The following is a 25,996-nucleotide window of genomic DNA, read 5'->3' on the forward strand; positions in this document are numbered from 1 at the left end:
AGGACAGAGCTACAGTACTGTATGTTGACAGTATGCAACTACAGTACTGTATGTTGAGAGTATGGAGCTACAGTACTGCATGTTGACAGGACAGAGCTACAGTACTGCATGTTGACAGGACAGAGCTACAGTACTGCATGTTGACAGGACAGAGCTACAGTACTGCATGTTGACAGGACAGAGCTACAGTACTGCATGTTAACAATATGGAGCTACAGTACTGCATGTTGACAGGACAGAGCTACAGTACTGCATGTTGACAGGACAGAGCTACAGTACTGTATGTTAACAATATAGAGCTACAGTACTGCATATTGACAATATAGAGCTACAGTACTGCATGTTGACAATATAGAGCTACAGTACTGTATGTTGACAATATAGAGCTACAGTACTGCATGTTGACAATATAGAGCTACAGTACTGTATGTTGACAATATAGAGCTACAGTACTGTATGTTGACAATATAGAGCTACAGTACTGCATGTTGACAGGACAGAGCTACAGTACTGTACGTTAACAATATAGAGCTACAGTACTGTATGTTGACAGTTTGGAGCTACAATACCATATAATGACAGGGTAGAGCTGCAATACTGTATGTTAACAGTGTGGAGCTACACTAATATATGTTGACAGTGTGGAGCTACAGTATTGTATGTTGACAGTGTGGAGCTACAGTAATGTATGTTGACAGTGTGGAGCTACAGTACTGTATGTTGACAGTATGGAGCTACAGTACTGTATGTTGACAGTGTGGAGCTACAGTACCGTATGTTGGCAGTGTGGAGCTACAATACCATATGTTGACAGTGTGGAGCTACAGTACTGTATGTTGACAGTGTGGAGCTACAGTACTGTATGTTGACAGTATGGAGCTACAGTAATGTATGTTGACAGTATGGAGCTACAGTAATGTATGTTGACAGTGTGGAGCTACAATACCGTATGTTGACAGTGTTGAGCTACAGTACTGTATGTTGACAGTATGGAGCTACAGTACTGTATGTTGACAGTGTGGAGCTACAGTAATGTATGTTGACAGTGTGGAGCTACAATACCGTATGTTGACAGTGTGGAGCTACAGTAATGTATGTTGACAGTGTGGAGCTACAATACCATATGTTGACAGTGTGGAGCTACAGTAATGTATGTTGACAGTATGGAGCTACAGTACTGTATGTTACTGTATAACGTACCAGACAAGACCCAGTCCACTCCACTCTCCTCTTCAAGAATCTATCCTCCTCTTAATCACTGTTCTTCTTCACCCTGAAAAACAGGGGAGATAAAGATTGCTTTAGATATCAGTATTCATATACCACTAGCTATATGACCTCTTCCCCTTTCCATCAAACAGAACACCGCTTTACCAATCTAGTCTCTTCCCAGAGCCGCTGTGAGTCTGGCAAACGAGACTATTACCAACCAAATAACAAATGTACTACCCTCCTGATGATGTTTCACAGTGAAATAGTTTTGCAGCAGTATGCATATTTGTGACACAGTTCTGTAATTCCCCTCTCTATGTCTTGTATATCTGAGGGGGAGGCACTCTCTATGTCTCATATATCTATAAACCAGTAATCCTCTTTCATGTTGTCTGCTTTGGACCCCATCCCAGTCACTCCATAGTTTACAGACCAGGGACCGCTTTCCCAAAAGCATCTAAAGCAGGGAAGGGCAACTCCAGTCCTCAGGGGCCAGAGTGGTGTTACACTTTTCCTCCATCCCTAGCAAAAACATCTGTTTAAACGAATTGTATTCTAAACTGAATATCATGATTCGTAGATTATTGGTGTCAGGTGTGTTAGCTGGGGCTGGGGCAAAAGTGTGACACTAATCAGACCCCTGAGGACTGGAGTTGTCCATCCCTGATCTAAAGGCTAAGTTCATCTTAAGCATTTCCCTGTTAGTCTACACATGTTGCTTATGAAGCATGTGACAAATAACATTGTATTTGATATTGATTTAGAACCATAACGATGAACTGACTCCTACCATGCCGGGAACAGGATGTTGCTTTTGTCTAGAATACAAAGCGTATATCTTTACACAGTGTAGCACAGCCTAATCTTTCATAAACCATTGATGTTCCTACTGTGAAATGGACTTGAAACAGTCCAACTGTGCAAGGAAGGAGTGAAAACAGCACATATCTGAGGTATGTATGTATGTATGTATGTATGTATGTATGTATGTATGTATGTATGTATGTATGTATGTATGTATGTATGTATGTATGTATGTATGTATGTATGTATGTATGTATGTAATGTATGTATGTATGTATGTATGTATGTATGTATGTATGTATGTATGTATGTATGTATGTATGTATGTGTGTATGTATGTATGTATGTATGTATATACAGTGCATTCGGAAGGCACTCAGACCTCTTGACTTTTTCCGCATTTGGTTACATTACAGCCTTATTCGAAAATGGAAAAAACTAATGTTTTTTCTTTATCAATCTACACACAATACCCCCCCCCCAAAAAAGGCAAAAACTTTTTTTCTGAAATGTAGAAAATATAAAAAATGTAACTAAATTAAATTTCACATTTCCATAAGTATCCAGACCCTTTGCTCTGTACTTTGTTGAAGCACCTTTGGAAGTGATTACAGCCTCGAGTCTTCTTGGGTTTGACGCTACAAGCTTGGCACGCCTGTATTTGGGGAGTTTCTCCCATTCTTCTCTGCAGATCCTCTCAAGCTCTGTCAGGTTGGATGGGGAGCGTCGCTGCACAGCTATTTTCAGGTCTCTCCAGAGATGTTGGATCGGGTTCAAGTCCGGTCTCTGGGTGACTCATAAACATTCAGAGACCTGAAGCCACTCCTGTGTTATCTTGGCTGTGTGCTTAGGGTCGTTGTCCTGTTGGAAGGTGAACCTTCGCCCCACTCTGAGGTCCTGAGGCTCTGGAGCAGGTTTTCATCAAGGATCTCTGTACTTTGCTCCGTTCATCTTTCCCTATATCCTGACGTCGCTGAAAAACATACCCACAGCATGATGCTGCCACCACCATGCCTCACCGTAGGGATGGTGTCAGGTTTCCTCCAGATGTGACGCTTGGCATTCAGACCAAAGAGTTCAATCTTGGTTTCATCAGACCAGATAATCTTGTTTCTCATGGTCTGAGAGTCTTTAGGTGCTTTTGGGCAAACTCCAAGAGAGCTGTCATGTACCTTTTACTGAGCAGTGGCTTCCATCTGGCCACTCTACCATAAAGCCCTGATTGGTGGTGTGCTGCAGAGATGGTTGTCCTTCTGGAAGGTTCTCCCAGACGAACTCTGGAGCTCTGTCAGTGTGACCATCGGGTTCGTGGTCACCTCCTTAACCAAGCTCTAGGAAGAGTCTTGGTGGTTCCAAACTTCTTCTATTTAAGAATGATGGAGGCCACTCACTGTGTTCTTGGGGACCTTCAATGCTGCAGCCATTTTTTGGTACCCTTCCCCAGAAATGTGCCTCAACACAATCCTGTCTCAGAGCTCTATGGATAATTCCTCCTACCTTATGGCTTGGTTTTTGCTCTGACATGCACTGTCAACTGTGGGACTTTATATAGACAGGTGTGTATCTTCCAAATCATGTCCAATCAATTGAATGTACCATAGGTGGACTCCAGTGAAGTTGTAGAAACATCTCAAGGATGATCAATGGAAACAGGATGCACATACATATGTAAATATGGTATTTCTGTTTTTTACATTTTCAAAATGTTCTCAAAAACAGTTTTTGCTTTGTCATTATGTATTGTGTGTAGACTGATAGGGAAATGGTTTTATTTAATTACTTTTAGAATAAGGCTGTAACGTAACAAAATGTGGAAAACTCAAGGGGTCTGAATACTTTCTGAACGCACTGATTGTATGTATGTGTAACAGTATAGCTTCCGTCCCTCTCCTCGCCCCAACCTGGGCTCGAACCAGGAACCCTCTGCACACAGACAACAGTCACCCTCGAAGCATCGTTACCCATCGCTCCACAAAAGCCGCGGCCCTTGCAGAGCAAGGGGAACAACTACTTCAAGGTCTCAGAGCGAGTGACATCACCTGATTGAAACGCTACTAGCGCGCACCACCGCTAACTAACTAGCCATTTCACATCGGTTACATATGTATGTACAAGACGTGTGTGAGTGTGTGTATGTGTGTATGGTGTGTGTGAGTGTGAGTGTGAGTGTGTGTGTGTGTGTGTGTGTGTGTGTGTGTGTGTGTGTGTGTGTGTGTGTGTGTGTGTGTGTGTGTGTGTGTGTGTGTGTGTGTGTGTGTGTGTATGTGTGTATGGTGTGAGTGTGTGAGTATCTCAGTGTGTGAGTGTGTATGTATGGTGTGAGTTTGTGTGGGTTTCCAGCTGCACATAAGCCTAAGATCACCATGCGCAATGCCAAGCATCACCTGGAGAGGTGTAGAGCTCACCGTGTGTGTGTGTGTGTGTGTGTGTGTGTGTGTGTGTGTGTGTGTGTGTGTGTGTGTGTGTGTGTGTGTGTGTGTGTGTGTGTGTGTGTGTGTGTGTGTGTGTGTGTGTGTGTGTGTGTGTATGGTGTGAATGTGTGTGTGTGTATGGTGTGAGTGTGTGTATATATGTGTGTATGGTGTGAGTGTGTGTGTATATGTGTGACTGTGTGTGTGTGTATGGTGTGAGTGTATATCTGTGTGTATATGTGTGAGTGTGTATATATGTGAGGCTAGCTACATAACCGAAGGCTTTTCTGAGACTCAAGGGCTTCTCTCCAAATAACTATGTCACGGTAAACACTAAGACACTTACTGGAATCCATATCCAATATGATTGAAGAAGCCAATCCAATTAGTTCCAGCATATTGATATCAGAGAGCTGCAGAGACCCCGTGGTGATACACCGCTGTTTGTTTCCCCTGGCAACATACACTATATGTATACAAAGGTATGTGGACAACCCTTCAAGTTAGTGGATTCGCTTATTTCAGCCACACCTGTTGCTGACAGGTGTATAAAATCGAGCACACAGCCAACAATCTCCATGGACAAACATTGGCAGTAGAACGTCCTTAGTGAGGAGCTCAGTGACTTTCAACGTGGCACCGTCATAGCATGCCATCTTTCCAACAAGTCAGTTCATCTGTAAGTGCTGTTATTGTGAAGTGGAAATGTCTAGGAGCAACAACAGCTCACCCGTGAAGTGGTAGGCCACAGAAGCTCACAGAACGAGACCACCGAGGGCTGAAGCGTGTAGCGCGTAAAAATCGTCTGTCCTCAGATTGCAACACTCACTACTGAGTTCCAAACTGCCTCTGGAAGTAACGTCAGCACAATAACTGTTCGTTTGGACCTTTATGAAATGGGTTTCCAGCCACACATAAGCCTAAGATCACTATAAGCAATGCCAAGCGTCACCTGGAGTGGTGTAAAGCTCACCGCCATTGGACTCTGGAGCAGTGGAATGAGTTCACTGGTGTGAGGAATCACAGGTGTCCACATACTTTTGGTCATGTAGTGTAGCTACACACTGTTTTCTACCACATTTCCATCAGATAAATGGTAATAGGAAAGCAAACATGAAACATTCAGCCTCCTTTAAAAAATATATAATCTACAGTACCTCCTAGTGTAGGAAAGCATATGTATTATATCCTATGAGATTGTTTTACTTTGTCTGTCTTGGCTGTATGAGATACCTTCACGTAGTACTATGTGTGGTAGGTAGGAGCTTATGGATCCACCATTTATAAGTCATGATTATGAGTGTCGTGGACTCATCTAACCTTCATTAATAATCCTATAACAACCTCTCAATCCACTGAACCACGGAATCTCAGAGCATGAAATAAAAATTCAAAATGTCACAATTAACCTTTTTTCTTTGTCATTCTGTCAGGCAGACCAACCGCCCCCACATACAGACAGGCAGACAGACAGGCAGACAGACAGGCAGAGAGGTTGACAGGCGGCTAGCTAGCAGACCTGGGTTCAGTACCAGTATTTGAGCTGTGTTTGATTGAGCTTTAAACTGAACGACAGCCAGACCGGCAGCTTTAGGCTAGACAGACACCACACAACACCCAGCTAACCTCAGGTCTGTCTCTCCACCACCACCGCTGCCACGTTGATTGAGATGGAGCTGAAGGTAAGTGGAACAGAAATAGCAGAGACAGACAGACATACAGACAGACAGACAGACAGACAGACAGACAGACAGACAGACAGACAGACAGACAGACAGACAGACAGACAGACAGACAGACAGACAGACAGACAGGACAATGGGAGATAGGAGGAGTGGATACAAAGGAGGACTAGTGGGCTACAAAATGTTTCATAGGGAGAGGCACAATGCATAGAATACTCCTATGCCAAAAGCACTCAGTTGGTAAGAGAGTGGTGCTAGCAGCACTTCCAAGGGAGAAACACAATGCCTGGAGTAGTTCAGAGCATAAACCACTCTGTTCCCATTTTAAATCACTCCCCCAAACTGCAACAACATTCTGCCATTATCCTACCAGTATGCAATCACTGTGTGAACTGAATGGCAATAACTAAGATACCACTTTTTTTTATTCTACATGGGAAATCTGTGTGCCAAAAGCACCCACTCAAACTCTCTCCCACTTCAGTTCTAACCCTCCTAAACACTGCATTACCATATTCCCACCATCCTGCTTTTACACTACCTGCAGAAGAGCAATTACTATGACACAAGCTCTCTCTCTCTCTCTCTCTCTCTGTCTCTCTCTCTCTCTCTCTGTCTCTGTCTCTGTCTCTCTCTCTCTCTCTCTCTCTCTCTCTCTCTCTCTCTCTCTCTCTCTCTCTCTCTCTCTCTCTCTCTCTCTCTCTCTCTCTCTCTCTCTCTTTCATACTATCGACAATTTGAGAATGCATGGTCCACTGCTGTTAGGGTAGTGCCAGAGAGGAAGACAAAGATGCAGAGAGAGAGGCAGAGAGAGATACAGAAAGAGAGACATAGAGAGAGACAGAAAGAGAGAGAAACAGAGGCTGAGAGAGATACAAAAAGAGAGAGAGACAGAGAGAGAGACAGAGAGAGACAGAGAGACAGAGATACAGAGATACACAGAGAGAGAGACAGAAATAGAGAGAGACAGAAATAGAGAGAAATCGACAGAGACAGAGCGGCAGAGAGAGATGCAGAGAGAGAGAGACGCAGAGAGAGGGAGAGATTACTTAATTTGGCACAGCGGCCTGCTACACAAATTGATGGATAGTGGTGTTGGGGGAAAAACATATGACATTATAAAATCCATGTACACAAACAACAAGTGTGTGGTTAAAATTGGCAAAAAACACATACATTTCTTTCCACAGGGCCAGTGGGTGAGACAGGGATGCAGGTTAAGCCCCACCCTCTTCAACATATATATCAACGAATTGGCGAGGGCACTAGAACAGTCTGCAGCACCCGGCCTCACCCTACTAGAATCTGAAGTCAAATGTCTACTGTTTGCTGATGGGCACTGATAGTAAATCTCAGTAAGACAAAAATAAAGTAGCCTAGTCAAATAATTAACCGTTACTCTCTCGCGAGAATTTCACTAACGGTCCGTATGTAGACAAACGTAGCTGCTGGTCATGTTGGTATCTGTACTGATGGTGCAAAAGCCATGACAGGGAGACATAGTGGAGTGGTAACGCACACACACACAGTTGCTCCCGATACCACTTGGGTACACTGGAGCATCCACCGAGAGGCTCTTGCTGCCAAGGGAATGCCTGACAGCTTGAAAGACATTATGAACACTACAGTGAAAATGGTTAACTTTGTGAAGGTAAGGCCCCTGAACTCTCGTGTATTTTCTGCCTTATGCAATGATATGGGCGGCGACCATGTAACACTTTTACAACATACAGAAGTGCGGCGGTTATCATGGGGCAAAGTGTTGACACATTTTTTTTTATTGAGAGACAAGTTTAAAGTTTTCTTTACTGACCATAAGTTTCACTTGTCTGACCGCTTGCATGATGACGAGTTTCTCACACGACTGGCCTATCTGGGTGATGTTTTTTCTCGCCTGAATGATCTGAATCTAGGATTACAGGGACTCTACGCAACTATATTCAATGTGCGGGACAAAACTGAGGTTATGATTAAGAAGTTGGAGCTCTTCTCTGTCTGCATTAACAAGGACAACACACAGGTCATTCCATCATTGTATGATTTTTTGTGTGCCAATTAACTCAAGCTTACGGACAATGTCAAATGTGATACAGCGAAGCACCTGAGTGAGTTGGGTGCGCAATTACACAGGTACTTTCCTGAAACGGACGACACAAACAACTGGATTCGTTATCTCTTTCATGCCCTGCCTCCAGTCCACTTACTGATATCTGAACAAGAGAGCCTCATCAAAATTGCAGCAAGCGGTTCTGTGAAAATTTAATCAGAAGCCACTATCAGATTTCTGGATTGGGCTGTGCTCAGAGTATCCTGCCTTGGCAAATCACACTGTTAAGACACTGATGCCCTTTGCAACCACGTACCGATGTGAGAGTGGATTCTCAGCCCTCACTAGCATGAAAACTAAATACAGGCACAGAGTTATTGCAGAGTTATGTGCATCCTTTCAAGCACACCCTTCTCATTAACCTGTGGTGAGTTATTCACAATTTTCGATGAACGAATAAGGATTTATATGTAAGATGGTTAAATAAAGAGCAAAATTATTGATTATTATTATATTATTATTTGTGCCCTGGTCCTATAAGAGCTCTTTGTGACTTCCCTTGAGTCGGGTTGTGACAAAAACTCACACTCATTCTTATGTTTAATAACCCTGGTGCTATAGCGGGTAAGCAGCTGGAGGTTAAATATTTGAAGGGGTACAGGACTATAAAAAGTTTGGGAACCATTGCCCTAGAGCACACAAAAAACTATACATTCCTCGGCCTAAACATCAGCACCACAGGTAACTTCCACAAAGCTGTGAACAATCTGAGAGACAAGGCAAGAAGGGCCTTCTATGCCATCAAATGGAACATCAAATTCGACATACCAATTAGGATCTGGCTAAAAATACTTGAATCAGTTATATAACCCATTGCCATTTATGGTTGTGAGGTCTGGGGTCCGCTCACCAACCAATAATTCACAAAATGGGACAAACACCAAATTGAGACTCTGCATTCAGTATTCTGCAAAAATATTCTCTGTGTACAAGGTAAAACACCAAATAACGCATGCAGAGCAGAATTAGGCCGATACCCGCTAATGATCAGAATCCAGAAACCACCTAAAAGGGAGCAATTCCCAAATCTTCCAGAACAAAGTCATCACCTACAGAGAGGTGAACCTGGAGAAGAGTCCCCTAAGCAAGCTGGTCCTGGTGCTTTGTTCACAAACACAAACAGACCCCACAGAGCCCCAGGACAGCAACACAATTAGACCCAACCAAATCATGAGAAAACAAAAAGATAATTACTTGACACATTGGAAAGAATTTCCCCAAAAAACTTGAAATGACGTCAGAAGCTGTGTTAGAGAGAGAGAGGAGGCTGGTAATGCTACTGTGTTAGAGAGAGAAAGAGAGGAGGCTGGTAATGCTACTGTGTTAGAGAGAGAGAGAGAGGAGGCTGGTAATGATACTGTGTTAGAGAGAGAGAGAGGAGGCTGGTAATGCTACTGCGTTAGAGAGAGAGAGAGAGGAGGCTGGTAATGATACTGTGTTAGAGAGAGAGAGAGGAGGCTGGTAATGATACTGCGTTAGAGAGAGAGAGAGGAGGCTGGTAATGATACTGTGTTAGAGAGAGAGAGAGGAGGCTGGTAATGATACTGTGTTAGAGAGAGAGACAGGAGGCTGGTAATGATACTGTGTTAGAGAGAGAGAGAGGAGGCTGGTAATGATACTGTGTTAGAGAGAGAGAGGAGGCTGGTAATGATACTGTGTTAGAGAGAGAGAGAGGTATCTGCTTCTTCACTCTCTGATATCTCTTCTCTCTCATTAGAAACTCTGGAGTCTCAGTGCTGCAGACAAGCTCTGAGAAGATTCTAGTGGAAACCAATATATATCTTGTGTTATTAAGCTACTGCATATTAAACAACGGTTGTTGATTAGTATGGCTGCATGTTGCAGCAATAGGACCTAGGCCTAGTGTTTGTTGCGAGAGAGTAAAGGATTTTTATAGCAAACCCTGATCCCCCGCATGGAGAGAAAGGGAACTGCTCTTTTTCAGGGACTCACAAAGCTCATTTGAATTTCCTGATCCAGTAGGAAAATGTTCTGCGACAAAAGAGTGATCAAGTTAAGATTTTAATCTGCATCAAACAACAACAGAGAGGAGATGAGAGCTTCTTTCTGCAGCACTGCAGCCTGCCTGTGGCTGCAGGGTTTCTAACGAGAGAGAGGGAATATCAGAGCGTGAAGAAGCAGATACATCTCTCTCTCTAACACAGTATCATTACCAGCCTCCTCTCTCTCTCTCTCTAACATAGTATCATTACCAACCTCCTCTCTCTCTCTAACACAGTATCATTACCAGCCTCCTCTCTCTCTCTCTAACACAGTATCATTACCAGCCTCCTCTCTCTCTCTCTAACACAGTATCATTACCAGCCTCCTCTCTCTCTCTCTCTCTCTCTCTCTAACACAGTATCATTACCAGCCTCCTCTCTCTCTCTCTAACACAGTATCATTACCAGCCTCCTCTCTCTCTCTAACACAGTATCATAATCAGCCTCCTCTCTCTCTCTCTAACACAGTATCATTACCAGCCTCCTCTCTCTCTCTCTCTCTCTAACACAGTATCATTACCAGCCTCCTCGCTCTCTCTAACACAGTATCATTACCATCCTCCTCTCTCTCTCTAACACAGTATCATTACCAGCCTCCTCTCTCTCTCTCTAACACAGTATCATTACCAACCTCCTCTCTCTCTCTAACACAGTATCATAATCAGACTCCTCTCTCTCCTAACAGTATCATTACCAGCCTCCTCTCTCTCTCTCTAACACAGTATCATTACCAGCCTCCTCTCTCTCTCTCTCTCTCTCTCTCTCTCTCTCTAACACAGTAGCATAATCAGACTCCTCTCTCTCCTAACAGTATCATTACCAGCCAAAGAGGACGAGAAAGAATTGTATCCATCACACTTTCATTCATGAATTTACATTAAGGGAACGTGACTCCATAACTCAGAGCTACGAGTGTTTCTTTCCCACACAACCCTCCATCATCATAATAATAATAATAATAATAATGAGTTGATATTCAGCAACAACAAAAAAACGTTGACATTTTGATATGCTGCTGGTGGAAATCCAGGGTATTCAGAATCCTAATGACACCGTGAAAAACGCCTTCAGAGAAGAAAACATTATGCCAAGCACGGACTACTAACTCAAAGCATACAGAATGTACTCAAGCAATCTGTAAACAGGCTACGTTTTCAATAGATACCATTACAGTTCTATGGCCCCAAAGGCCCCAAGAACCCGCTGAGGTTACATTACATTGACTCATCACATACACTGCTGCTACTGTTTATCTATCCTGTTGCTTAGTCACTTTATTTCTAGATATATTTACATATCTACCTCAATTACCTCGTACCCCTGCACATCGACTAGGTACTACTGCTTTTATTATTATGTATTATTACTTTTCTATTATTTCTGTATTTTCTTTCTCTCTGCGTTGTTGGGAAGGGCCCCGTAAGTAAGCATTTCACTGTTCGTCTAAACCTGTTGTTTAACGAAGCATGTGAAAAATAACATTAGATTTGACATTACCTGTCTCTCTGCTGCGGTCTGCAAGAACAAATCTTCCCAGAGTGTGTGTGTGTGTGTCCGGTGTGTGTGTGTGTGTCCAGTGTGTGTGTCCTGTGTGTTTGAAAGCGCAAAGTTCCCAGTGGCTGTGTATACCGCGTTGTGTTTGTCTGGTGGAACTAACACTGCTAGAGTAACAGTGAGAGCGAGGGGGCATGTTTCACAGACACACCCACCTCCGCCTCGCCTCCTCCTCCTCAAACCTGTCCCCCTCCCTCCCTGACCCTCCTCCCTCCCTACCTCCCTCCCTCCTACTCTCACAGTGGGATTAAAACAACCCTTTGTCTCTCTACAATAGGGGTTAAACATTTCCTGGTATCAAATGAATGCTGCTAGAATAAACTGAGTGGCAGGGTTTTTTCAGCCAGTTCCTTTATCCTTTCAATTCTGGCAAAATATTTTTGGGATGGTACATCACACATGCCTGTCAGATAATTTGAAGACAAGAAGACAATATTCATGAATTTACCATGCAAAGCAAATGCCTCCCGAGTGGTGCAGCTGTTTAAGGCACTGCATCGCAGTGCTTGAGGCGTCACTACAGAACCAGGTTCGATCCCAGGCTGTGTCACAACCGGCCGTGACCGGGAGTCCCATGGGTCGGCGCACAATTGGCCCAGCGTTGTCTGGGTTAGGGGAGGGTTTGGCCGGGGGGGTTTACTTGGCTCATCGCATTCTAGCGACTCCTTGTGGTGGGCTGGACGCCTGCAAGCTTACTTCGGTTGTCAGTTGAACGGTGTTTCCTCCGACACACTGGTGTGGCTGGCTTCCTGGTTAAGCGGGCGGGTATTAAGAAGAGCGGTTTGGCGGGTCATGTTACGGAGGACGCATGACTCGACCTTCACCTCTCCTGAGCCCGTTGGGGAGTTGCAGCAATGAGACAAGATCATAATTGGATATCACGAAATTGGGGAGAAAAAAAAGTGGTTAAAAAATCTAATAAATGTTGGATGCACTGACAGTCAGTCAGTGCATATTTCTGTCACCAACCAACAGGAAACAGCTTCCTCAAATCCCCTCCTGTTGTTCTAGCTAACTGTAAAAGTACTTGCTATAGCTATACAGTACTTCAACAAGATAAAAGAAAATAGCCAGAGGCAAAAACAAACAACTTCCTTCCGTTCTAATCCAATCATCCAACCTGAAGACAGCCTACAGAGGAAGTAAAGTGGTCACCTACACTCAACAGATGGCCCATCCTATGACATCTAATCTACTTGATTTAGCCAACAGGAAGTTTATTGCCCACTCCTCTCACAGTGGTATTATTGCAGCCATTTATAAGAATAGGTTTGAAAAAGCCTTTTGAAGTTCGTTAGCTATGGTTGCAGCAGGCAACAATGGCAGGGAGCTCTCCCTTTGAAAGAGTCACTATTCTGTGTCCTCCCCAACCCAGAATAATACTCCTCCCTTCACAAAAGCAGTGAAAATGCAACATAATCTGTCTCAAAGCTCACTGTCCGAGGGGTCTGAACTGAACTGAACAAATGGCGCCTACAACTTTTTCACCATCACTCTCACAACTCAACATCTCTCTCTCAAGTGATTACTCTCTCTGTGTGTTTCTCTCTCTCAAGTGATTACTCTCTATGTGTGTTTCTCTCTCTCAAGTGATTACTCTCTATGTGTGTTTCTCTCTCTCAAGTGATTACTCTCTATGTGTGTTTCTCTCTCTCAAGTGATTACTCTCTATGTGTGTTTCTCTCTCTCAAGTGATTACTCTCTGTGTGTGTTTCTCTCTCTCAAGTGATTACTCTCTGTGTGTGTTTCTCTCTCTCAAGTGATTACTCTCTATGTGTGTTTCTCTCTCAAGTGATTACTCTCTATGTGTGTTTCTCTCTCAAGTGATTACTCTCTATGTGTTTCTCTCTCTCAAGTGATTACTCTCTATGTGTGTTTCTCTCTCAAGTGATTACTCTCTATGTGTGTTTCTCTCTCTCAAGTGATTACTCTCTATGTGTGTTTCTCTCTCTCAAGTGATTACTCTCTATGTGTGTTTCTCTCTCTCAAGTGATTACTCTCTATGTGTGTTTCTCTCTCTCAAGTGATTACTCTCTCTCTGTCTGTCTCTCTCTCTCTGTCTCTATATGTGTGTCTCTCTCTCTCTCTCTGTTCCTTTCTCTCTCCATTGTTGTTCCTAGCTTCTATGTTGGGTTAGGAGACAGCTATATTGGCTGGATAGTGGAAAGTGGATAGCCATAGGAATCCACTTCTCTATGGAAGGAGCATTGCCAATGGCTTCATTACCTGATCACTGTTGCATGTCATTGCTAGCAGCATATCAGTTCTACCATATTCCCATATAACCATTAGCCTTCCGGTTTTCCCTGCTTCACTGCACTGGAATGTATCTGTACCCCATTATAAACTGGGTGGTTCGAGCCCTGAATGCTGATTGGCTGACAGCCATGGTATATCAGATCGTATACCACGGGTATGACAAAACATTTATTTTTACTGCTCTAATTACGTTGGTAACCAGTTTATAATAGCAATAAGGCACCTCGAAGGTTTGTGGTGTATTGCCAACATAACAAGGCTAAGGGCTGTATCCAGGCACTCTGAGTTGCGTAATGCATAAGAACAGCCCTTAGCCGTGGTATATCGGCCATATACCACACACCCTCGAGCCTTATTGCTTAATTCTATCGTTTGATAATCGTACCCTGATGCTGCGGTAGGATTGCATACAGGTTTTCACTGCTTCCCTGGTCATCAAGAAGAGATACAAAAGCAATGCAATGCACTGCACTGGAATGTAGAGCTATATACAGTATACCACTATGATTTATACCATATCTATAGCTTATTTTATTATCTATACCATATGATCTCTTCCATATTTTACGTCACATTTCAAATAGATTCATACTGCACTAGGATTGCCTGTAGGTTTCCATCGCTTCACTGATTATCAGGAGATCTGAAACCAATGCTTTGTATTGAAATGTAACAGCTTTATAACACACCATACATTTCCCTGTATATATTTTCCCAGAATCTCGCCTTCTCTGCATGGCATCCCATTAGCGTAGAATATTTTATAAATAAAAGCATTATTCATTCATTCCTGTGTCCAGAGTCTCCTGACAACTTTCAGAAAGATGATTGATAGTTATGAGGTTTGGATTGTGCTATGAAATGAATGAAAAGGCCATACTTCATTGAGTATATGCCTGGTGATTGAGCAGGTCTAATAGGCATTACGTCTGCACACTGACTCTGTTGAGCACAGACTCTGGGAGGACCCTGAAGGCCCATTGGCTCCCTGAGACTCACACTGTGTTGCTGTGGGCACCCTCCCTGGGCTTTGTCACAGAAGCAATGGAAGGACAATATTTCAATGGCAACTGGTGCATATTTCAATGGCAACTTTTAACAGAACGAAGTTCAGGCATGCGATCGGGCGAGCTAAAGTCGTTTTAACAGGAATGATATGTGTGGGGTGTATGTGTGGGGTGTATGTGTGGGGTGGGTGGGGGGGGTGTGTGTGGGGGGGGTGTTCGCGCGCGTGCATGCCTGCGTTGGATAGAGGAGAGGTTTCCTATGGGGTTCTTTCTATTCAGAGTAGAGAATACGAGGCTTGGTTCTCTCAAGGGGATTGGAGCAGGATGGGGGGGGCACTTGTTGAAATGCTTCAGTGTTGTCAATCGAAGACAGAAACAACACGTGATTTAGGGATTCTTAACTCTCTTTTTAGATGGATTGTTGCTTCTTAAAACAGATTTTCTATGGTTGTTGCGGTGTTTATTTACGTTGTACAAACAAACAGCGTAGTAAAATAACCACATAATGTAATCGTTTTAGATACTTTTCCTCATAGAGCACCTGTGTTGTTGGTTAGATGTTTGCCATTTATATTGTATTAAGTAGTATTAAATTAACACCACATTAACGTGATAAAACGTGCATTACTGTGTATCCCAGGGTGTAATCATACCCTTTGTTGTCTTATAAAGCTAACCCTTGTTAACTTTATTTAAACTCTCCACGTTCAATGATTATGGTGATGTCTAATTTCAACGATTTATGAATCTACTGTCAACAATAATCCCTCCAATGACAATAATTACCTTAATTTGCGAAGGTTATCTGGTGAACAGTAATTGTCTGTACGTTGGCAGGAATGTCAGCTTTAGAATTACACACAGTTACACATAATTGATGACTTAGGGCTGTGGTTCAGCATAGGAACAATGGGCTAGACAATGAGGTGGAGTTCTTAAGGGAATTTACATGAATTACAGAAAGAGGCCTGTCGAGATGGCATCGACTGCTCTAAGGGCTGTTTAAATCTGAACAAGTCTTCTGTCCCTGCCTCCACACACACAAACACATGCAAAGGTGTGTGCAATAGCATGCACGCAGGCATACACACACAGAGAGATGCTGGCGAGCGCAAACACACATACACAGCGGTAGAATAGGTCTGATTGGTTTCCATGGTACTATGAGGTTCACTGTCAGAGATGGAGTGTTAACATGTCGCGGACAAGAGGGAGAGAGAGATGGAGAGCACAGACTCTAGGAGGTGGAGAGAGACAGAGGGGGAATAGAGAGAGAGATAAAGAAAGAGAGGGGGGAGAGAGAGAGAGGGAGAGAGAGAGGGTGCAGGCAGTAAAACATGAAGAACACGCAGTTCCTTTTGAATAGAAAAGGTTTACCCCCCACAGCCAGCAGACTAACCACTGAGGTTAAGGGCCTGCATCGTATTTCTCTCTTTTACTCAAATAGACTGGTTAACAAGAACTCCGACAAGGACTGGAAGGACTGGAGTCCTTCTAACCAGAAGGCAAATTTGCAAACAAGTTACTGTGTTTGTTAAGTTTTTATGTAGCGTTTAGATGAAGGCAAATTTGCTTTACTGTGAATGTATCTGTACTCTGGCAACCATCTCAATTAGATGATGTGATATTATTAGTAGCTCATACTAACGTAGATCTGTAGCACGAGAGCTATCACTGCCAACTCAATCAGAATAGAGATCCCTGTCTTGGTTAACTAACAGAACAACATTATTGTCTTTCCAAAGTGCCAGCCCTTTATAAGCTTCTCAGTAGGACCTCCACCACAGGGACTGGGTCACTTGCCAACATTATGGGCAGCCAGTATGCGGCAATATGGCTGACATTCATATGGTAATGGTTGAGATGAGAATGACCCTGGAAGCTACACTATCAACATTTTTTGTCAGATTGAATGAGACCATTATACAACTGTAGGAGAAACAATCAAAGACTAGCCTGCCTGGGGTGACAATGACCACAGGAGCTGGCAAACAGATCTGAGACCAGGCTACTTAAATAATGGTTCCCATAGAAGTAAACAACGCACAGAAAATGTGGATATTCTAGTTGATATTTTGTCTTGTACAGTACAATATCTTTGTCCTCAGATCTTGAGAGACCACAGCTGAAGAGACACAGGGGATATAAAAGTGTTCCAAGTGATTTCTGCAGTACCATGAAGACCAGAGGAGAGAGGGAACACACACACACTTCTGCCGTAGCACACAGTGCAGAGGGGAAAGAGCCTGCTGTGCTGTGTGAGGCCCCTGTCCTACATGCTGCCATAAGAAGATCAGCCCTGGTCTAGTGAGCACAGCTGTGTGTGTGTGTGTGTGTGTGTGTGTGTGTGTGTGTGTGTGTGTGTGTGTGTGTGTGTGTGTGTGTGTGTGTGTGTGTGTGTGTGTGTGTGTGTGTGTGTGTGTGTGTGTGTGTGTGTGTGTGTGTGTGTACAGTAGGTCTACAGAGTAGCTTTCCACAAGAGTCCAATGTTCCTTTACTGGGAAGTGTGTGATAGAACTGGGAAGTGTGTGATAGATGCTACCTAGCGAGCATCACCCAGCCTGTTGATTAACCATCATCAGAGACAAACACTGGTCTACAACCGTATATACTAGAGAGGATACTGACACGAACACCACACACACACACACACACACACACACACACACAGGAGCCTCAATAGAAGCCCTTTAGCACTCACACACTGCACATCTCTTCATACACATTAGAGTGGCTGGCTAATTGACTTGGCTGTACAAACTGGGAGGCTGTATAAACTGGGAGGCTGTGTAAACTGGGAGGCTGTGTAAACTGGGAGGCTGTACAAACTGGGAGGCTGTATAAACTGGGAGGCTGTATAAACTGGGAGGCTGTGTAAACTGGGAGGCTGTATAAACTGGGAGGCTGTGTAAACTGGGAGGCTGTGTAAACTGGGAGGCTTTGTAAACTGGGAGGCTGTGTAAACTGGGAGGCTGTATAAACTGGGAAGCTGTGTAAACTGGGAGGCTGTGTAAACTGGGAGGCTGTATAAACTGGGAGGCTGTATAAACTGGGAGGCTGTGTAAACTGGGAGGCTGTGTAAACTGGGAGGCTGTATAAACTGGGAGGCTGTGTAAACTGGGAGGCTGTATAAACTGGGAGACTGTATAAACTGGGAGGCTGTGTAAACTGGGAGGCTGTGTAAACTGGGAGGCTGTATAAACTGGGACGCTGTATAAACTGGGAGGCTGTATAAACTGGGAGGCTGTATAAAGTGGGAGGCTGTATAAACTGGGAGGCTGTATAAACTGCAACAGGAGCTGCACCAGCTGAAGGTGACCAAGGTTGCATGGTGGAGCTTTATCATGAAGCACGAGGCCATGTTGAAGAGTGTGTTGTTACAGCGGGAAGGAAATTACTTCTCCTCTCCTCCTCTTCATCTTCTCAGTAACACTGAGATGCCAGCTCTGACACCACCTGTCTCCTCTCCATACCACCCCCCGAAATGTTAAAGAACCCATACACACACACACATACGCACGCGCGTGCACGCACACACGCACACGCACACACACACACACACACACGCACCCACACACACACACACACACACACACACACAAAAGCACACGTATACTCAAAATCATTGTGTGTGTATGCAAGGTGATGCACTAAAACTCCTGTAGAAATGGCATGCATTCAGTGAAAGGACATTACCTATGTAACCTTGGGAACTAAGTACGACTATTCAGGCTGCGTACCTAGAATCCTAATGGAGTTTTGATCTACTTGGAAACTGAACCTTTCTGACCCCCAAACTGGTAAAAGATACTAATCAGCACAGCAGCCAGTGAACCTTTAAAGAGTCAGAGAATAACTGATCATCTTGGTCCTTGAAAAGGGCTTTTTAAAACCTTGTTTATTCTAATTAAAAGTACTCTACCACACACACATCGTACAGAATGCACACGCTTCAGATGCTAAAAGAAAGCAGATGGTCAACAACTGCCAAGAGAAAAATTATAAGAAGGAGTCTAACCATCAGTATTGCAGCAAATGCACAATATCTACCGTGTGCCTTCGGAAAGTATTGAGACCCCTTGACTTTTTCCACATTTTGTTAGTAAGTTACAGCCGTATTCTAAAATGTATTAAATTGTATTTTCCCCCATAAATATTCACACAATACCCCATAACGACAAAGCAAAAACAGGTTTTTATAAATGTTTGCACCTTTATTACAAAGAAAAAACTGAAATATCACATTTACATAAGTATTCAGACCCTTTACTAAGTACTTTGCTGAAGCACCTTTGGCAGCGATTACGGCATTGAGTCTTCTTGGGTATCACGCTACAAGCTTGGCACACCTGTATTTGAGGAGTTTCTCCCATTCTTCTCCGCAGATCTTCTCAAGCTCTGTCAGGTTGGATGGGGAGCGTTGCTGCACAGCTATTTTCAGGTCTCTGCAGAGATGTTGGATCTGGTTCAAGTCTGGGCTCTTGCTGGGCCACTCAAAGACATTCAGAGACCGAAGCCACTCCTGCGTTGTCTTGGCTGGGTGCTTAGGGTCGTTGTCCTGTTGAAAGGTGAACCTTCGCCCCAGTCTGAGGTCCTGAGTGCTCTGGAGCAGGTTTTCATCAAGGATCTCTCTGAACTTTGCTCCGTTCCGACCCTGACTAGTATCCCCGTCCCTGCCTCTGAAAAACATCCCCACAACATGATGCTGCCACCACCATGCTTCACCTTTAAAATCAAATCAAATCAAATGTTATTAGTCACATGCGCCAACAGGTAGACCTTACAGTGAAATGCTTACTTACGAGCCCCTAACCAACAATGCAGTTTCAAAAAAATACAGATAAGAATAAGAGATAAAAGTAACAAGTAATTAAAGAGCAGCAGCGAAATAACAATAGCAACACAATATAAAGGGGGGTACCGATACAGAATCAGTGTGCGGGGTCACCGGTTATTTGAGGTAGTATGTACATGTAGGTAGAGTTATTAAAGTGACTATGCATAGATGACAACAGAGAGTAGCAGTGGTGTAAAGAGGGGGTGAGAGGGGCACTGCAAATTAGTCTGGGTAGCCATTTGACTAGATGTTCAGGAGTCTTATGGCTTGGGGGTAGAAGCTGTTTAGAAGCCTCTTGGACCTAGACTTGGCGCTCCGGTACCGCTTGCAGTGCGGTAGAAAAGAGAACAGGCTGTGACTAGGGTGGCTGGAGTCAGTGACAATTTTTAGGGCCTTCCTCTGACACCTCCTGGTATAGAGGTCCTGATGTACTGGGCCGTTTGCACAACCCTCTGTAGTGCCTTGCGGTCGGAGGCCGAGCAGTTGCCATACTAGGCAGTGATGCAACCAGTCAGGATGCTCTCGATCGTGCAGCTGTAGAACCTTCTGAGGATCTGAGGACCCATGCAAACTCTTTTCAGTCTCCTGAGGGGGAATAGGTTTTGTCGTGCCCTCTTCACGACTGTCTTGGTGTGCTTGGACCATGTTAGTTTGTTGGTGATGTGGACACCAAGGAACTTGAAGCTCTCAACCTGCTCCACTGCAGCCCCGTCGATGAGAATGGGGGCGTGCTTGGTCCTCTTTTTCCTGTAGTCCACAATTATCTCCTTTGTTTTGATCACGTTGAATGAGAGGTTGTTGTCCTAGCACCACATGGCCAGGTCACTGACCTCCTCCCTATAGGCTGTCTCATCGTTGTCAGTGATCAGGCCTACAACTGTTGTGTCATCGGCAAATTTAATGATGGTATTGGAGTCATGCCTGGCCGTGCAGTCATAAGTAAAAAGGGAGTACAGGTGGTGACTGAGCACGCACCCCTGAGGGGCCCCTGTGTTGAGGATCAGTGAGGCGGATGTGTTGTTACCTACCCTTACCACCTGGGGGGCGGCCCGTCAGGAAGTCCAGGATCCAGTTGCAGGGGGAGGTGTTTAGTCCCAGGGACCTTAGCGTATTGATGAGCTTTGAGGGCAATATGGTGTTGAACGCTGAGCTGTAGTCAATGAATAGCATTCTCACATAGGTGTTCCTTTTGTCCAGGTGGGAAAGGGCAGTGTGGTGTGCAATGGAGATTGTGGATCTGTTGGAGCGGTATGGAAATTGGAGTGGGTCTAGGGTTTCTGGGATGATGGTGTTGATGTGAGCCATGACCAGCCTTTCAAGGCACTTAATGGCTACTGACATGAGTGCTACGGGTCGGAAGTCGTTTAGGCAGGTTACCTTAGTGTTCTTGGGCACAGTGACTATGGTGCTCTGCTTAAAACATGTTGGTATTACAGACTCGGACAGGGAGAGATTGAAAATGTCAGTAAAGACACTTGCCAGTTGGTCAGCGCATTTTCGCAGTACACGCCCTGGTAATCCGTCTGGCCCTGCGGCCTTGTGAACGTTGACCTGTTTAAAGGTCTTACTCACATCGGCTGCGGAGAGCGTGATCACACAGTCTTCCGGAACAGCTGGTGCTTTCATGCATGTTTCAGTGTTATTTGCCTCGAAGCAAGCATAGAAGTAGTTTAGCTCATCTGGCAGGCTCGTGTCACTGGGCAGCTCTCGGCTGTGCTTCCCTTTCCCTGTGCTTCCCTTTGTAGTTTGGCACTGGATGGTGCCAGGTTTCCTCCAGACGTGATGCTTAGCATTCAAGCCAAAGAGTTAAATCTTGGTTTCATCAGACCAGAGAATCTTGTTTCTCATGGTCTGAGAGTCTTAAGATGCCTTTAGGTAAACTCCAAGTGGGCTGTCATGTGCATTTTACTGAGGAGTGGCTTCCGTCTGGCCAATCTACCATAAAGGCCTGATTGGTGGAGTGCTGCAGAGATGGTTGTCCTTCTGGTAGTTTCTCCCATCTCCACAGACGAACTCTAGACCATCAGGTTCTTGATCACCTCCCTGATCAAGGCCCTTCTCCCCTGATTTCTCAGTTTAGCCAGGTGGCCAGCTCTAAGAAGAGTTTTGGTGGTGCCAAACTTCTTCCATTGAAGAATGATGGAGGCCACTGTGTTCTTGGGGACCTTCAATGCTGCAAAAATGTTTTGGTAACTTCCCCACATCTGTGCCTCGACACAATCCTGTCTCGGAGCTCTACGGACAATTCCTCCTACCTCATGGCTTGGTTTTTGCTCTGACATGCACTGTCAACTGTGGGACTTTATATAGACAGGTGTGTATCTTCCAAATCATGTCCAATCAATTGAATGTACCACAGGTGGACTCCAGTCAAGTTGTAGACTCATATCAAGGATGATCAATGGAAACAGGATGCACCTGAGCTCAATTTCGAGTCTCATAGCAAAGGGTATTTCAGTTTTTTCCAAAAACCTGTTTTCGCTTTGTCATTATGGTCTATTGTGTAGATTGCTGAGGATTTTTAAAAAAAACATGTTTTAATCCATTTTAGAATAAGACTGTAATGTAACAAAATGTGGGAAATGTCAACGGATCTGAATACTTTCCAAAGGCACTGTAGGGCAAAGGGCACATGGGCTCCTACACAGAACAAAAAGAAGGTGGTCAGATATAACGAATACAGAGAAAGAGAAACAGACAGATCTGAGTAGGAGGGGTGAGAAAAGATTTGCAGATATGGTGAGAGATTGACTGAGCAAATTAGTGGGAGAGATTGCCAAGGAGGGTGAGGGAGAGAGAGAGGGGCGAGAGTAAGCAGGGAGGGTGAGGGAGAGATGAGAAAGAAGGATGGTGGGGGGTCAAGAGGGGTCAAGAAAGACTGAGGGGGTAGGCAGAGAGAGGGCAAGAGAAAGGGAGATAAGGTAAAACTGAGATAGAGATTGAGGAAGCTGAACGAGGGAGGGATGGAGGGGAATCTGGCGTGTGTTGTGAACAGTGAGCCTGGGGAGATGAGCGAGAGGAGAGGTGTGTGAAGGGAAAGCTGGCTGGCCTGCTCTGCTATGCTCTCAGCCTGTCTCTGTCTTTGGACCAGTGGAGGGAGACCAGACCAGGCAGGCCGAGACCAGACCAGCCCCAGGCCAGGCAGACTGACTGGGGGCAATGCCAACTCCCCCCCCCCCTGTTCTCTTTCCTCTATCCTGTATCCACTCTCCATGCTCCCTGACGCAAATAAAGAACAGACACACCAGACCAGGCAGAAACTGCCTACCAGCCCTCCAGTCCCTTCTCTCTCCTCTCTCCCTTGTCCTCTCCTCTCACCAGGCCGTACTCCATGCCCCCTGATCCAGGTGACAGCACAGGAACAAAGAGGTGATATAATCCAACGGCCCCCACTGACCTGGTGCCTGCGCCAAGAGAACAGACAGTAAAGCACACACTAAGGTTAATATTGAAAAACAATTTAGTGAATGTAATTCAAATTAGTTACTAAATTTACTATACTGAAAATACTATTTTTGACTGCAAGACTAAGTAAAATAAAACCATCATAAATTATGTTTAGTTTTAATCAAAAAATCTAACGGTGTTTTCAAGCTGAGTCTGGCAGCAAAATGCTGTCTATAATGCGTCTGTGTGTAGCTGGTGTAGAGGAGACAGGCGCAGGACAGCACATATGAGTAATGTAAGCAATTTTACTCAATAATATAACAATACTCGTCGTATAAATACAAGGCCACAAATACGGACCGCAATACAATAAACAATTACTCAAACAAACATGGGGGAACAGAGGGTTAAACAACGAACAAGTAATTGGGGACTTGAAACCAGGTGTGTAAGACAAAGACTGTCACGGCTGTCGAAAGGAGCAGACCAAAGTGCAGCGTGGTTGTAGTTCCACATTTTATTAAATCCGTGAAACTTTGTAAAACATAAATAACTGAATATGACAAAACAACAAACCGTGACGCAGAGAGAAACAAACACTACTCAAAAGAAAATAACACACAAAAACAGGAAGAAAAAACCCCTACTTAAATATGATCTCCAATTAGAGACAACAAGGACCAGCTGCCTCCAATTGGAGATCAACCCAAAAAAACAACAACATAAAAATAGAAAAACAAAAACTTAAAACATAGAAATAGAAAACATAGAAAACCACCCAAAACACCCCCTGTCACGCCCTGACCTACTCTACTATAGCAAATGACATCTTACAAGGGTCAGGAAGTGACAGTACTCCCCCCCCAAAAGTGCAGACTCCGAATGCAACATAAACCAACAAAAGAAACCACAAAACAAAAGGGAGGGTAGGGAGGGTGATAATTGTCTATGGCGGCTCAAATGCAGTCCACATAACCTTAACCTCCAGCAGAGGAAGCAGCTCCGGTTCAGGGCGTAATCCCCCCTCCACCCGCTGATCCCTCTGCTTTAGTACCACCGGACTGTGGATCGTCGTCGGAGGAACCGGACTGTAGATCGTCGCTGGAGGTTCTGGGCTGCAGGCCGCCGCTGGAGGTTCTGGGCTGCAGGCCGCCGCTGGAGGTTCTGGGCTGCAGGCCGTCGCTGAAGACTCTGGGCTGCAGGCCGTCGCTGAAGACTCTGGGCTTGGGGAACTTCTCAGGAGGTTCCGGACTATAGGTCGTCTCAGGAGGTTCTGGACTGTATGCCGTCTCAGGAGGTTCCAGACTGTGGACCGTCTCCGAAGGTTCCGGACTGTAGGCCGTCTCAGGAGGGTACGAACTGTGGACCGTCACTGCAGGCTCCGTGCCATGGATCATCACTACAGGTTCCGCGCCATGGATCATCACTGGAGGCTTCGTGCCATGGAACATCTCTACAGGCTCCGGGCCATGGATCATCCCTACAGGCTTCTTGCCATGGATCATCCCTACAGGCTCCGGGCCATGGATCATCCCTACAGGCTTCTTGCCATGGATCATCTCTACAGGCTTCGGACCATAGATCATCACTGGAGGCTTCATTCGTTGAGCTGGAATAGGTCTCACCAGACTAGGGAACGTCGCTGGGAGTTCTGGACTAGGGAATGTCGCTGGAGGCTCCGGACTGGAGAGCGTCGCTGGAGGCTTCATTTGTGGAGCTGGAATAGGTCTCACCGGACTAGGGAATGTCGCTGGGAGTTCTGGACTAGGGAATGTCGCTGGAGGCTCCAGACTGGAGAGCGTCGCCGGGGGCCAGGTGCGCAGAGCAGGCACAGGGTATACTGGGTCGTGGAGGCACACTGGAGATCTGGAGCTTATGGCTGGCACAACCCGTCCTGGCTGGATAACCTCCGTAGCCCGACAAGCGCGAGGCGTTGTGACAGGTCGCACAGTTTTGTGTTGGCGAACTGGGGGTACCGTGCGTAGAGCTGGCGCAGGATAACCTGGGCCGAGAAGACGCACCGGAGACCAGGAACGCTGAGCAGGCATACTCCTTCCTGGCTGAATGCCAACTCCAGCATGGCACCTGTGAGGAGCTTGCACCGAGCGCACCGGGCTGTAGCTGCGCACTGGTGACACAGTGCGTATCTCAGCATAACATGGTGCTTGCTCAATCACTCGTCCCCCACAGTAAGCACGGGGAGTTGGCTCAGGTCTCCAACCTGACTCTGCCAATCGCCCCCCAAAAACCTTTTTGGGGCTGCCTCTTGTGCTTGCCTTGTTGCCGGGCTAGTTCCTCCTCTCGTCGCCGCTCTGCTCTCGCTGCCTCCACCTGTTCCCATGGGAGGCGATCCCATCCTGCCTGGATCTCCTCCCATGTCCAGGATCCCTTGCCGTCCAGAACTTCCTCCTAGATCCATTCCTTTCCACGCTGCTTGGTCCTTTTGTGGTGGGTTATTCTGTCATGGCTGTCGAAAGGAGCAGACCAAAGTGCAGCGTGGTTGTAGTTCCACATTTTATTAAATCCGTGAAACTTTGTAAAACATAAATAACTGAATATGACAAAACAACAAACCGTGATGCAGAGAGAAACAAACACTACTCAAAAGATAATAACCCACAAAAACCGGAAGAAAAATCCCCACTTAAATATGATCTCCAATTAGAGGCAACGAGGACCAGCTGCCTCCAATTGGAGATCAACCTAAAAAAAACAACATACTAATAGAAA

At 45.1% G+C, this 25,996-nt stretch overlaps 1 protein-coding gene across 18 annotated transcripts in view; it reads right to left on the reverse strand.

The window, feature by feature from the left end:
* The window catches only part of LOC106561640 (neuronal cell adhesion molecule), a 154,702-nt gene that overhangs the window by 85,494 nt on the left and 43,212 nt on the right, over positions 1 to 25,996 (reverse strand). For 13 of the 18 annotated variants that reach the window (XM_014125766.2, XM_014125782.2, XM_014125778.2 and 10 more), the window contains exon 2: positions 1,201 to 1,273. The exons of 2 other annotated variants lie outside the window; for them this stretch is intronic. The gene's annotated coding sequence lies outside the window, so the exon portion shown is untranslated. Of the gene's footprint in view, positions 1 to 1,200; positions 1,274 to 11,719; positions 11,875 to 25,996 lie in introns of those variants that run through there. 3 more of the 18 variants (XM_045688470.1, XM_014125767.2, XM_014125770.2) reach the window with 2 other exon arrangements.

The sequence above is a fragment of the Salmo salar genome, chromosome ssa10 (assembly GCF_905237065.1).
Source record: "Salmo salar chromosome ssa10, Ssal_v3.1, whole genome shotgun sequence".
In the NCBI taxonomy this organism is placed as follows: domain Eukaryota; kingdom Metazoa; phylum Chordata; class Actinopteri; order Salmoniformes; family Salmonidae; genus Salmo; species Salmo salar.